We start from the raw sequence: 13,984 nt of genomic DNA, 5'->3' as shown, positions 1-13,984 counted from the left end.
AATAGTGGGGTACTTCAATACTCCACTGACATCACTAGACAGGTCATCAAGACAGAAAGTCAACAACAACAACAACAACAACAAACCATGAATTTAAACTATACCCTAAAACAAGTGGACTCAACAGATATTTACAAAATATTAACCCAACAACTGCAGAATATGCATTCTATTCATCAGCACATGGAACCTTCTCCAAGATAGACCGTATGATAGGCCACAAAACAAGTGTCAATAAATTTAGGAAAATTGAAATTATATCAAGTGCTTGCTCAGACCACAGTGGAATAAAATTGGAAATCAACTCCAAAATTAACCTTCAAAACCACGAAAACAAATGAAAATTAAATAACCTCCTCCTGAATGATCACTGGGTCAACAATGAAATCAAGATGGAAATTTAAAAATCCTTTGAACTGAGCAATAACACAACCTATCAAAACCTCTGGGATATGGCAAAGGTGGTGATAACAGGAAAGTTCATAGCCTGAAATGCCTTTACCAAACAGTCTGAAAGAGCACAAATGGACAATCTAAGGTCACAACTCAAGGAACTAGAAAAACAAGAATGAAACAAACTCAAACCCAGCAGAAGAAATGAAATAACCAAGATCAGAGTATAACTACATGAAATTGAAACAAAAAAGATACAAAAGATAAATGAAACAAAAAGCTGGTTCCCAGTACAGATAGATGTGGCTCCTCCTAGGTTCCTTGGTAAATGGGGCTGAATTTAGTACCATGGCCATATGTAGCTGGAGCTAGTCCATAAGTTGGTGTCACTTTTGGTCTGTAGCAAGGACCATGTTCAGGAAGCCTGCCACTGTAGTCCAGGCCTGCCTTCTCAAAGTGGCTCTCCTTGGTCTTGGGCTTAACTTGGGTTTTGCAACCTCCCACCTGAATTTCAAAGTTTTCACAATGGCATATTTGTCCATGAATGGCTTCCAGGTAAGTGGGTGGGAGAACATGAGCTGGGGACCTCCTATTTTGCCATGTTGCTGACCTGAATTTCCTAACAACACTGTAACAATGACATTCAAAATTCTATGGGAAAGTGCCCCCTAACTCAGAATTCAATATACAACCACACGACAATTTATTGTGATGATAGATTGTACATGGTGATATAGACTGCACATGACAATGATAGACATACAAGGAGTCAAAATATTTACACACATACACTCTCTTTGCAGCCTTTCACCAGAAATTACTGAAAGGGATATTCTGCCAAATGAGGGTGTAGTAACAGGAAGCAAATTATAACTCACTTGCTTTTGAGTCCCCTACTTCTCTTCCTTCCTGGTCTTGTCACAGGTCTTTCTTGGTCTATACTTTATGCTTTTACTGTTGACATCCTTCCTGAATACTTTACAGTTTGAATATGAGTGTGGGTGTGAGTTCACATGCCAGGAACTATATTATCTTATCATATCTGACAACACCATTAATGAGTTATACATTATTATCCCCATTTTATGGAAAAGGAAATTGAGATTCAGAGGGGTTAAGGGACATGCCCTTCTTTGAACAGCTTGACAGTGCCAGGCCTGAGAGTGGGTGAAAAAAATGCAACAGTAGAATCATCTTTTTAACTAAGCTGTAAGCTCTGTAGCTGGGAATAACAGTATGTATGGATGTATTCTCCCTCTCAGTTGCTTTTCAGTATATGACCCAAAGGTGAGGGAGATATGTAAATGTTTTTATTAATTTTAAAAAGCATCTTTTTGACAGCAGCCATTTAGGAATATGGGAGATATATAATATATATGATACATATGCATGATATTTTTGTATATATAATTGTGTTATAGTAATATATGTCTAGGAAATCCTATATTTGTAAGATTACACCATAACACACAAAAAAATGCATTCTAATCCCCATGTGGTTTAAATATAGCAATTGAGAGTTTTTTAAGCCCAGCTAATTATTTTTTATGATACAGGAACAGTCCAAGGATGTTCCTTGCACATAAATATAAGATCATGCAACAATTATTCCTTCATAGGGCTTGTGTTGTACAACTCAAGGTTTAACAATCCCATATGGATGCTGCAAACAGATGTGCTTGGTCCTTTTAAAAGACAAAGGCATTTCCCTGAACGACTTCATTTATTTCCTGCTAAAGCAGTCATGCTAATCATGAGTTCCCCTTGCCTTGCAATATTCAAAGGACAGTCTTCTTCTCACGATGAACCAGGAAGCAATATGTTGTATGGAAAATTCGGCTGATAAAATTATCCTAAACTTGAGATGTTTTTAAAGTAGAATCAGTGTGAAAACTGCCTGTCGGCATTCCTCCAAAAAGTTTCCTGAGAAATTTCCACCACCTGAACTGTTTAATCATGACTTTTACTTTCCTTGCATCTTATTTTTTGGCCACTGAAAGGACCTTTGTTTATTTCAGCTGTAGCAAACAGAAGGATTGGCATAACACAGGGCTATTTTAATAATAAACCATGTCCTCCAGAGTCAGAAAGTGATAATTTATTTCTGTTTCTTTAAATATCTTGTTTTTTTAGAGCAATTTTAAGTTCACAGTAAAATTGAGAAGTACTGATGTCCCATATACTTCCTCCCCGCATACATGCATAACCTCCCCGACTGAAGTGGTATGTTTGTTACAATTGACGAACCTACACTGATATATCATTGCCACCCAAAGACAATAGTCTACATTAGGGTTCACTCTTAGTATTGTACATTCTATGAATTTGGACAAATGTATACGCACATGTATTCACCATTATAATATCATATAGTTTCGGTGCCCTAAAAATTCTCTGTTCTACACCTATTCGTTGTTATTCATTTCTTTCAAAAATCATATAAAGTCAAATTTTCCTTTTAAGGAACCCAGATGTATTAAGGACATCAAAAATAGACTATGTGTGTGCATGCTATTTGCACCATCTTCAGAGAGTTCTGCCTTCTTTACAGACTTTTTCTTCCTACAAGGAAGATTCTAGAAATTGTCTAAGTTTATTTTGTTAGAAAATAAATAAGAACAAATTTGCACACAGATGCCAGCTAAACCCACAGCAGACTTTAAAATACAAAATAGTTCCACATTTGTAATTATGCAAAACATCACAAATATGAGACCGTTACACCCAAGGGAAATACACAAATTTAAAAATCTCATCACTTTCCTGACTTTGAGACTTGCACTCTTCTTCCATTTCATGCTGCATCATGTGTTACTGTTTCATCAAAAGCAAACAGTTGTTTCATTTAAATTTTCTTCAATGAGCTTAGTGAGAACAGCTGCAATGCAGTTCTCTCCCCTCACATTGATACTACTGAGAATTCTGTCTTGTTCTGTTTCCACTCTAAACTTGATTAACCATATTTGCAAAACTCTGCTTAGCTACCTGTCTCCATAACTAATTGTTGTTTCCCCCAGGTGAGTAGAAGTTTGGATAAACAACATCAGTATACTTTTTATAGGAAGAACAAATAAGCTACTAATTATGAAGGAAGGAAGGAAGGAAGGAGGGAAGGAAGGAAGGAAGGAGGGAGGGAGGGAGGGAGGGAGGAGGGAGGGAGGGAGGGAAGGGAGGGAGGGAGGGAAGGGAGGGAGAAAGTAAAGAAGGAAGAAAGGAAGGGAGGGAGGGAGGGAGGGAAGGGGAGGGGAGGGAAGAAGAGGGACAGAGGAAAGGAAAAGAACTTTTTGTAATTGTTTACCCTGATCATTTTTTTCCTTTTTTGGCATGATCCATCAATATAATAGTTATATTGTCATTTGCATAAATCAGTTACTCTGGGACAGGAGTCAAGTCAGAGGCAGGAAGTACCTATTAATATTTTTCTCCCCTGGCTTTAGTATATAAACTATGGTGATGAATCTTATAGATGTTACCAATCATAACATTATCTGGCCAAGAAGTACATACTCCCCAAGCTGGAAGGGATAAAGCACCCCATTCCCTGACCCCTTGCTGCCATCATTTTAATAATTGACTTCACTACACTACGTTTCAAACTGGTAACAATTCAACAAACCTTTTTTCTGCAAGAAACAAAGATGTATGGACAATAGTCAAAGAATAATTAAATAACACATTTAAGCTATAATATAAATGCACTCTGCTTTAATAGACTAATCAGATGCTCCTCCATACATTGCACATAGAATTACCATCAATGAAGTAGAACTGCCAAGACTGAATCCTGGAAATCAATTAAAGGAAATGCCAACACTAAATTTACACACAGTTTGGATGTACAGAATTAATCCCTTAATTATCTTTAATTTCACACATCTGGTACTCTTTATTCCTGTGACTTTCCATATACAAAGAATTACTAAAGACATAAACTTCACATTGTTCTCTAAAACAATATAGTTTCTTTAGAGTTGCCTAAAATGCAACTTTGCAAACACATGCCTCTTCGTTGGGGTAACATGTTAAGAAGAGTAGAAATTCATCACCTCTAAAAAATATGGTTATAAAAATCTAGCAATGCAAAAACTTCAGTGTCAAAAGCCATTAACTCTAACACACACCGCCAAACCACTGGTAGCAAGCTATATACACGTGACACCCTTGATCAGAGGTATGTTACCACCTTAGCACATCTTATGTTGTAAAAGGGTCCTTTCTCTGGAAAAAAAATTCTATAGAACAGAAATGTATGCATTTGGGGTCCACTAATTGTGAACGGAAATCTAGGGACAATAGATGCATTCAATATTCATTCCAAGCTTCATCTAATAATAATCCTGTCCTCCCAAGTGAAAGAGATGAAAAAAGTTCCTCCAAGATCCTGTTAATTTTACTGCCTATTGATGAAAAAAGGGAATAAATTAGATCCAATTTAATTAGTTAAATGCCCTTACATAGCTTTTCCAGGAAAATGAGTAAAAAGAGCCCCTGTCCGAAATCTGTAAGACTATTCTTCACACATCATATGCATGGCAGTTTCATTACCAAGAAGCAAAATAATGAAATAAGGTGTTGGGATACCCGGTGTCTAGGCCTAGTTTTGCCATTCAGTAACTATATGATAGTATGCCCGGAATTGGTAAGTTCTTGGTCTCGCTGACTTCAAGAATGAAGCCGTGGACCCTTGCGGTGAGTGTTACAGTTTTTAAAGATGGTGTATCCGGAGTTTGTTCCTTCTGATGTTCAGACGTGTCCAGAGTTTCTTCCTTCTGGTGGGTTCGTGGTCTCACTAACTTCAGGAGTGAAGCTGCAGACCTTCACAGTGAGTGTTACAGCTCATAAACCAGGCGTGGAGTGAGCAGCAGCAACACTGACTGTAAAGAGCGAAAGAACAAAGCTTCCACACTGTGGAAAGGGACCCGAACCAGGTTGCCACTGCTGGCTTGGACAGCCTGTTTTTATTCCCTTATCTGACCCCATCTATATCCTGCTGATTGGTCCATTTTACAGAGAGCTGATTGGCCCATTTTACAGAGAGCTGATGGGTCCATTTTGACACAGTGCTGATTGGTGCATTTACAAACCTTGAGCTAGACACAGAGTGCTGATTGGTGCATTTACAATCCCTTAACTAGACACAAAAGTTCTCCAAGTCCCCACTAGATTAGCTAGATACAGAGCACTGATTGGTGCGTTTACAAACCTTGAGCTAGACACAGAGCACTGATTGGTGCATTTACAAACCTTTAGGTAGACACAGAGTGCTGATTGGTGCATTTACGATCCTCTAGCTAGACATAAAAGTTCTCCAAGTCCCCACTAGATTAGTTAGATACAGAGTGCTGATTGGTGCATTTACAATTCTCCAGCTAGACATGAAAGTTCTCCAAGTTCCCACCAGACTCAGGAGCCCAGCTGGCTTCCCCTAGTGGATCCCACCTTGGGGCTGTGGGGGCGGAGCTGCTCCTCAGCCTTTGGGTGGTCTATGGGACCGGGCACAGCAGAGCTGGGGCAGCGCCCGTCAGGGAGGCTCCGGAGGCCACCTGGGGCTCAGGCATGGCAGGCTGCAGGTCTGCAGCCCTGCCCCACGGGGAGGCAGCTGAGGCCCAGCGAAACTTTGAGTGCAGGGTGGGTGGCCCAGCAGTGCTGGGGGAGCCAGCACACCCTCCCCAGCTGCTGGCCCGGGTGATAAGCCCCTCACTGCTCCCGGCCAGTATCGCCCTGGCCCTCCAAATGCGGGGTCCGGGGGAGCCTGTGCCCACCCGGAACTTGTGCTGGTCTGCGAGTGCGGCATGCAGCCCCCTGGTTGCCACCCACACCTCGCCATCCACACCTCCCTGCAAGCAGAGGTAGCTGGCTCCAGCCTCCGCAAGCCCAGAGAGGGGCTCCCACAGTGCAGTGGCGGGTTGAAGGGCTCCTCAAGCACCACCAGAGAGGATGCTGAGGCCAAGGAGGCACTGAGAGCCAGCAAGGGCTGCTGGCACATTGTCACGTCTCAGTAGGAAACTTGTTTAATTTCTCTGGGTTTTCATTTGTTTACATTTTGCTAATGGATGGGAATTATATCTGTCTGTCTTGCTTTATTCTGTCTTTCATTCTTTATAATGGTTTCTAAACTCAGTTACTAAACTGTATAAAGGGCAGAAAAATTATATTATAGAACTAATAATGTTATCAACTTCCAATTACATTTCTTTCTATTTCTAATCCATTATTTCCTTAAGGTCACTGGTGACACACAATCATTACTAAGCAACATAGACAGCTTGGCAGCAGCACAGGCAAACGTGAGCCAGATTGTCCAGTATGTATATCTACTGATGCAATTAATCAAGCTGGCAGACCTTCCTGGGAAAACAAGTGTCTACATCGAGAAAATGGCATGTATGTGTTTAACAGTGATTTCCAAGCAGCTCTCCTGGTTGATATCAGATGAGTGACTAAAGCAGGGTTAAGCAAACCTTTTCTGTAAAAGTCCAGATAACAAATACTTCAGGCTTTGCAGGTCTTTGTCACAGCAACTCAACATAGGCACTGTAGTACAAAAGCAGCTATAGACAATATATAAATGAATAAGCAATACATAAATTAATAAGCAATGAATAAAGTGTTCCACTAAAACTTTACTTGTGGTCACTGATATTTGAATTTCATATACTTTTCACATGTCATGAAATATTCTGCTTCTTTTTATATTTTCCAACTTTAAAAAATATAAAAACTATTCTTAGCCATTGGGCATACAAAAGCAAGTATTATCCTTGATTTAGCCCAAGGGCCTTAGTTTGCCAATCCTTAGATGAATATTAAGAAATTATAGAGATTATTTATGTGCAACCTGTTGAGATTTCTGCTTGGGTTATATTGATTGATTATTAATTGTTCTCAGCACTGATTACCCTTTGTAATGCATGATGACTGTGGATCGGGGACACTGCATGAAGTGAATACATGAGAAAGGAAATCTCCCCTGTGTTACTGAGGGAGAGAGACAAGCAGTGGAGTGCATTGAGTTCTAAACCAGGTGGCATGTGCTCTGATACACAGAACCACCATGAAATTGGAGGAAAGATAAAGGCAGGAGCCCAGACGTAATCAAGGCAATGCCACACCGTCTACAAATGAAGCACATCATTCTCTCATCTTACAGAGCTTATCTAATACATCAACAGTCACCTCTTTCCAAACTGGCTTGACAGGTTTTGGGGGCTCCCTGACTACAGCCAATAGTAACATTCTAACATGAACACTATCTTGTCTCTAATACCCTTTGGAAATTGCAAATACTTCTCAAAGAATTAACTCTGTAAGTGGCCAATGTTAGTTTTGACCAGGTTATTTTACTTGGTGCTTGGAGCAAACAGGAACAGCAGGTAGAGGTGGAAGGTGATTAGTCATTCAGGGAGGAGAAAGAAGGTCAAAAATGGGAAGCAAGCACCTAAGCTTTGTCAGTTTCAGAGTTTAAGCTAACTGGATTCCTACCATTCATTCTACAGTATTTACTGGGCTCCTGCGGAATTCAAAGTGTTTGGCAAACAGAGCCTTTACCTTCACTATGCTTACAAACAGATAAACATGGCTAAGGCATTCTTTCTGTGTTCATTCATAACAGCTAACATCAAATAAAGTCAATTGTACTCTAGTAAGAAAACCAAAGTTAATTAATAATTTCTGCAGTATACATTTTCATTCAAAGCAACCCATAATGAAACCTGCAGTATGATGATATACTTAGCTGAGTGCCTAACAGATGACTTTTCTACATTTATAACCAGAATACCTTGGTTATTTAATACTAATATAATAGTTGTAATGGTTCATCCATCTTGTATAATAAGGAAAATACATAAGAGGAATAATCCCAATCTGAGTTTGGCAGGAATTCCTACTATTTGCTTCACTAATATTTTGTAGTAAGAATAAAGCTTAACACATTCTCTGTGGAACATTCAACTCATTAAAATACACAACAATTACCATGTTGCCACTAACAGTGGAAAGACAGATCAATTGGAAATTCCTAAAAATTTAGGGTAACACCAGGTATGAAATAAACTTTAGTCAGATGGGCCCAGATATGAGTCCCAGCTCAGTGGTCTAACAACAGTGAGACCCTGGGCAACTGATGTCCACTTCCAAAACCTAAGTTTCCTCATCTGCAAAACAAGGGTAGGAATTCTTACCCATAAGTGGTTGCGAGCATTCCATGACATGCTGTCTGTATGACTGCTTAGGACAGTGTCTAGCACAGAGAAGGCTTCCAATCAATGTCAGTTCTTCTTAAGAGACTGTATGTTCTATAGGAAAGCCTTGAAAGTAGGACTAGAACTCATAGTCACCGGCTTTTGGGTTAACAGAGGTTATTTAGCAATCCTCTTTCCCCTACTTCAAGTAAGCAGGCCTAGAGAAACAAATTCAGGGATTTTTTTTTTTTTTTTTTTTTTGTAACTGAGGACCTAGCAATGATTCTGTCTATATTTGAATACTGTCATTTACTATAACTATTTGACCTTGCAAGTATTAAAAAAAAACACTTTTTATGCCTCAGTCTTATCTTTAAAACCAAAATAATAGTAGTACCTAACTCTTAGACCCTTAGGGTTATTATGTAGAAATATTTATATATCCACATATATATATAGCTTGGTACCAATAATAACCCCAAGTAAGTACGTGTTAGCCATTATGATTAACTTTGACATGCTGGACATTAATAATAAGTACATACTAAAAGCATAATGATGCTAAAAGATTTAGAAGGTATAGGGGAGTCAGCCCAGTATATAAAGAAAGCAAGATTTATTCACTTAAGAAATAATTATTAAGTATTACCATGTGCCACAGCGTGTGTGTGTTTGTGTGTGTGTGTGTGTGTGTGTGTGTTTGGCCTTCAAGGTTAGGGGATACACATATAATATACACCTATAAAGTTATTTGCTTGGCTTTTGAATTTTAAATAACTCTCTGTTATAAAGTTACACTATTTATAGCATAAATAAAGACACCTTTTGCCTCTTTCTCTTAAAATCCGAAGGCAGAGAAAAACAACTCAGTTTATTGAGTTGTGTTTTCTTAGTCATAGTACCATCATAGATATGTTCCTTTAGTTAGTTCTGTAGGAGTCCTCCCTCTTCCATGTCTCACCTTAGCTTTGGATGGAGGTTGTACCATCCCATTCTCACTATGTCATATAGGATGTAGCTCATTGAAGAAGTCCCTATACCTGGAAACTGCACTTAAATCTACCTTCTATAAAGGATCTAAAGTTCCATTTAAGACAATGGGTAGCTACAGGCCAAGAGGAAACTGAAATAATTCTTAAAAACCCAAACCTAATATACTATGACAGACTCAGATTTCGGAAGTGTAAGCTCCAGTTTATACTAAATAATGAAAGCAGATTGTCCTTAAAGAAGCTGTCACTTTAGTTATTGTTTTTCAGGGCTGGGGAGTGGTAAGGTGGACTTGTAATATGTTTTATTCAAGTCATCACTTAAGACTTAAAATATCTTTTTGCTAAAGATGACTAATAAAATTGAAACATGAAAGCTAATATTCGGATACCAGGTGCAGTGGCTCACACCTGTAATCGCAGCAATTTGGGAGGCCGAGGCAGGAAGATCACTTGAGGCCAAGAGTTCAAAACCAGCCTGGGAAACATAGTGAGATCCTATCTCTACAAAAAGTTTAAAAATTAGCCAGGGGCAGTGGCGCATGCCTGTAATCCCAGCTACTCTGGAGGCTTTGGTGATAAGATAGCTGGAGCTCAGGAGTTTGAGGTTTTAGTGGGCCATGATTAAAGCACTGCATTCCAGCCTGGGCAACAGAGTGAGACCCTGTCTCTCAAAAACAGAAACAAAAATAAAAACCTAAGTTTCGGTCAAGGTGGCAATTGATCAAAGTGGCACTATGGTGAATCCAATTCAATCTATGCACTCACTAGCTTACAGCAGCTGTGCTCCCTCTCATTACTTTCCAGATGAAGTCCAGAGCTCTGTTAGACTTCTTTGGATGTGAGACTCAAGGGACAGTGAAAGTTACCTCCCTAGGGTTTCACTGCTTGATGAACCCTTCATCCTAACTTGCCCTGTGGTAGTAGCAGAAGCAGAAGGTCCTAGCTCTCCCAGATCACAGACACTCACTTTCTGGTGACCTGTACAGCCACTTCCCATGGGACTGATTCTTTCCTTCACCACATGACACCAAGATGCCTCTTGAGCCCACTTTCTCCCTTAGGCTAAAGGAAGCTTTCCTAGATTATAGTTTGAAATTGTCAACACATAAAAGAACTAATTACATGCTCCCATCAAGAAAACACTTCCTACTTTCTCACAGTTATAGGAGGTAAACTAATTAAATATTTTCTACAGAATAAAGGAGTTTTGTTTGTCTTTCTTGCAAATGACGAATTCTCTGCAAAGAAGAAAAAAAAAGTCATCTCTAGAGAAGCTCTCTCTGGTTAGACATTTGTTCACAGCAATTAAAAGGGGACTCTGGCTGACCAGGAAGAATCCAACTGGGGAAAATTACAAACCACATATTAACTACAGTGGTGTCACAGTGCATTTTGGCATCCTTGTTTCAAAAGCAAAAACCAAAAAGCCACTCTTTTTGTTTTTTTGTTTTTGTTTTTCCTTGGAAAGCTTGCATTAATTCAGGAGGGTAACTTAATATCCATGACATTCTAACATTGAGAGAAAACAGGAGATAATCTTTTCCTAAAGTCCCAACAGAAATCAGATTGTGAATATGTGCTTATGTGCAAAGGACTTCATCTGGAAAGTAATGAGCGGGAGCACAGCTGCTATAAGCAAGTAAGTGCATAGATTGAATTGGATTCACCATAGTAATTAGTCTAAACTAGTACAGAGGAAGGACTAGAAAGAGAAGCAGGAGGCAAAGACTAAGGTCGGCACTTAGAGGTTCTATTTCTCCATGACAGAAAAAGTCAGAACAAAACCCAGAGACATTTCAGAATAGAACCTCCAATAGGCAGTTGTCATTCTGATACAGGCCACGGTTGAGAGGAAGGGGATGGGCAGGTGATGAAAGCCTGATTGATCCTATTATTCAGTCCTGGAATTGGCAGGGAGAAGAATGATTGGCCTTCTTGAGTATATTCTCAAGAAGTAGCTCATATTCAAGGGTACATAAGCTGTGATGGAAGAGGGAAATAAGGCAATACAACTGAAATATTCTGTATTCACATCGTAAGTCAGATGGAGGAGGAGGTTAAAGCAAGGCCCTTTTTGTTATGTGCAGGACTCCTCACCAACCAATACCCAGGCCCTGCTGCAAGTTAGCGCAGTCTCTCGACTGATTTTCACTGCCATCTGAACCTGTCTACTTCTCTTTTAAGGCCATATTAACGTATCATCATAACCGACAATTATCTACCTATGGTCACAGCCCTGACTTTTGGGGGAAAAGCTACAAGGCCCACTGATAGGATTAGGAGCAACCCAACTCAGTAAGAGTGAGTCAGGCAGATAGAATGATGTTTCAGAAGAGAAACGCCAATAAGAAGGAGCTCAATTCCCATGGTTTGGCAAAAGGCAGCAAACAAAATGATCGTAGTATTTTCTTGATTTGATGTGGCCATGAATTGTGAAATGTGCCACTTTTAATATCAGCTTTTCAGGATAGCAGGGTGAAGGGGAGGGAGCCACCCAATTAAAAATATACATCATTTGTAACATATTTTCTAATTTCAGAAATATTTTTTAAAATATGCATCTTAGAATGAGAAAATAAAGTACAGTTGACCCATAAATAAAATAGGTTTGAACGGTGTGAGGCCCACCTATTCACTGATTTTTTTTTCAATAAATACATCGGAAAATGTTTTAGAGATATGTGGCAATTTGAAAAAAACAGACAACTGTATAGCCTAGAAATACTGAAAAATTAAGAAAAAGACATGTTGTGAATGCATAAAATATATGTCTATTTTATCATTAAATACTATAAAATATATATAAATTTTTGAAAGCTAAAATTTATCAAAACTTACACACAAACACAGACCTTACACAGGGTCTGTGTGTCATTTGCAGTTTAGAGAAAAGTAAACAAATGTAAAGATGCAGTATTAACTCACAGTTGTAGAAAATTAACTGTAGTACATATTGCACAACTGTATTCATTTCATAGCCACCTCCCATTGCTACTGGGGTGAACTCAAGTGTTGCAAGCATTGGCTTCAAATGAGGAGTGACCCTGAGCAGTGCATCTCTCCAGTAAACTGTATATTGCAGTAAAAAGTGATCTCTTGCAGTTCTCACATATTTTTCATCATTTATACAGTATCTTAAATCTTGAATAACAACACCATGGTTCCCATATGTAGCACCACTAGTGATGCTGGAAGTGTTCCCAAGAAGTGGAAAAGAGTCATGGCATTACAAGAAAAAGCTGAATTTCTTGATATGTACCATAGAGTGAGGTCTGCAGCTGCAGTCGCCCTCCATTTCAGACAGATAATTCATCTTGTAAATAGATAGCATAAATTCACAATTGATAAATACAGTACATTACTATAAATGTATTATTATAAATACTTTCCTTAACATTTTCTTCTCTTTATCTTACTTTATTGTAAGAATATAGTATATAATACACGTAACATACAGAACATGTGTTACTCTATTGTTTATGTATGTAACGGTAAGGCTTCCAGTCAACAGTAGGCTATTAGTGGTTAAGTTTTTGGGAAATCAAAAGATACATGCAAATTTTTGACTGCATGAGGTAACAGTGTCCCTAATCCCCTCTTTGTTCAAAGGTCAACTGTAATTACATCCACAAAATAAGAGATTAAGTGCAATAGCCAAGGGAAATTGGGTTCATTCTCTCATTTATTTACTTTTCCTATATGCCAGGCTCCTGCTGTGTTCTGGAATTACAAAGCTGAAGAAAGGAAAGCCTAGAGGTGAAGACAGACATGTAAACAAATTTAAAAGGGATCTCTGAGAGACAGTGCAACTCAGTGGTTCAAAACCTTGGTTCTAGGTGTGCCATTTATTAGCTGGGTTTCATGTTGTTACTAAACCTGTATGTTCCTGTTTCATCAGCTACAAAATGAAGGGGGTAATAACTGTACTTATCCTTGTAAAGCCATAGGAAGAATTAAATTAGTCAATGTATGTAAAATGCTTAATGGTTTTGGACATATAATAAAAGTTGTCTCAATATTGCTATGTAAAGGATGCAATAGGATTAGAGCCTATAACCGTGGATGGAAAGAGTCCAGGGAAGTCCTCGCCAAAGAGGTGTGAAGAAAGATTGAAGGAATAAGAATTCATTAGGCAGATGAGAGAGCGAAAGATTTTATTGTCGTAGGCCATGAGAAAGCATGTCACATTTTAGGAAACTAAAAGAGAAGATGGGATCCAGCAAATGAGACGAACTAGACAAGGTTACTTTGGATCATGAGATGATTTTGTATTAGAGTAGTTTGGATGTAGACAACAAAATCAGATTCTTGCCAACTTAAGCCAAAGAGAAGAAGAATAAGGAAAAGATGCTTTATGAAAAGGAAGTGGATGGCATACAGAAGCAAAGAAAACATTGAATGAGCATGTTTTCAGAA

General features: G+C 38.8%; 1 protein-coding gene and 1 long non-coding RNA gene across 2 annotated transcripts in view; one reads left to right on the top strand and one right to left on the bottom strand.

Annotated features, from left to right (window-relative positions):
- The window catches only part of LOC105473377 (tetraspanin 8), an 82,913-nt gene that overhangs the window by 63,374 nt on the left and 5,555 nt on the right, over nucleotides 1-13,984 (bottom strand). The window lies entirely within an intron of this gene.
- On the top strand, nucleotides 481-13,395 carry LOC139356703 (uncharacterized). Its single transcript, XR_011609036.1, has 3 exons — nucleotides 481-948; nucleotides 6,618-6,777; nucleotides 13,275-13,395. It is a non-coding gene; the product is annotated as an uncharacterized lncRNA (long non-coding RNA).

The sequence above is a fragment of the Macaca nemestrina genome, chromosome 10, assembly GCF_043159975.1.
Source record: "Macaca nemestrina isolate mMacNem1 chromosome 10, mMacNem.hap1, whole genome shotgun sequence".
NCBI classification, from domain to species: Eukaryota; Metazoa; Chordata; class Mammalia; order Primates; family Cercopithecidae; genus Macaca; species Macaca nemestrina.
The sequence above is the reverse complement of the archived record's forward strand: the minus strand, read 5'-3'. Positions and strand labels throughout refer to the sequence as shown.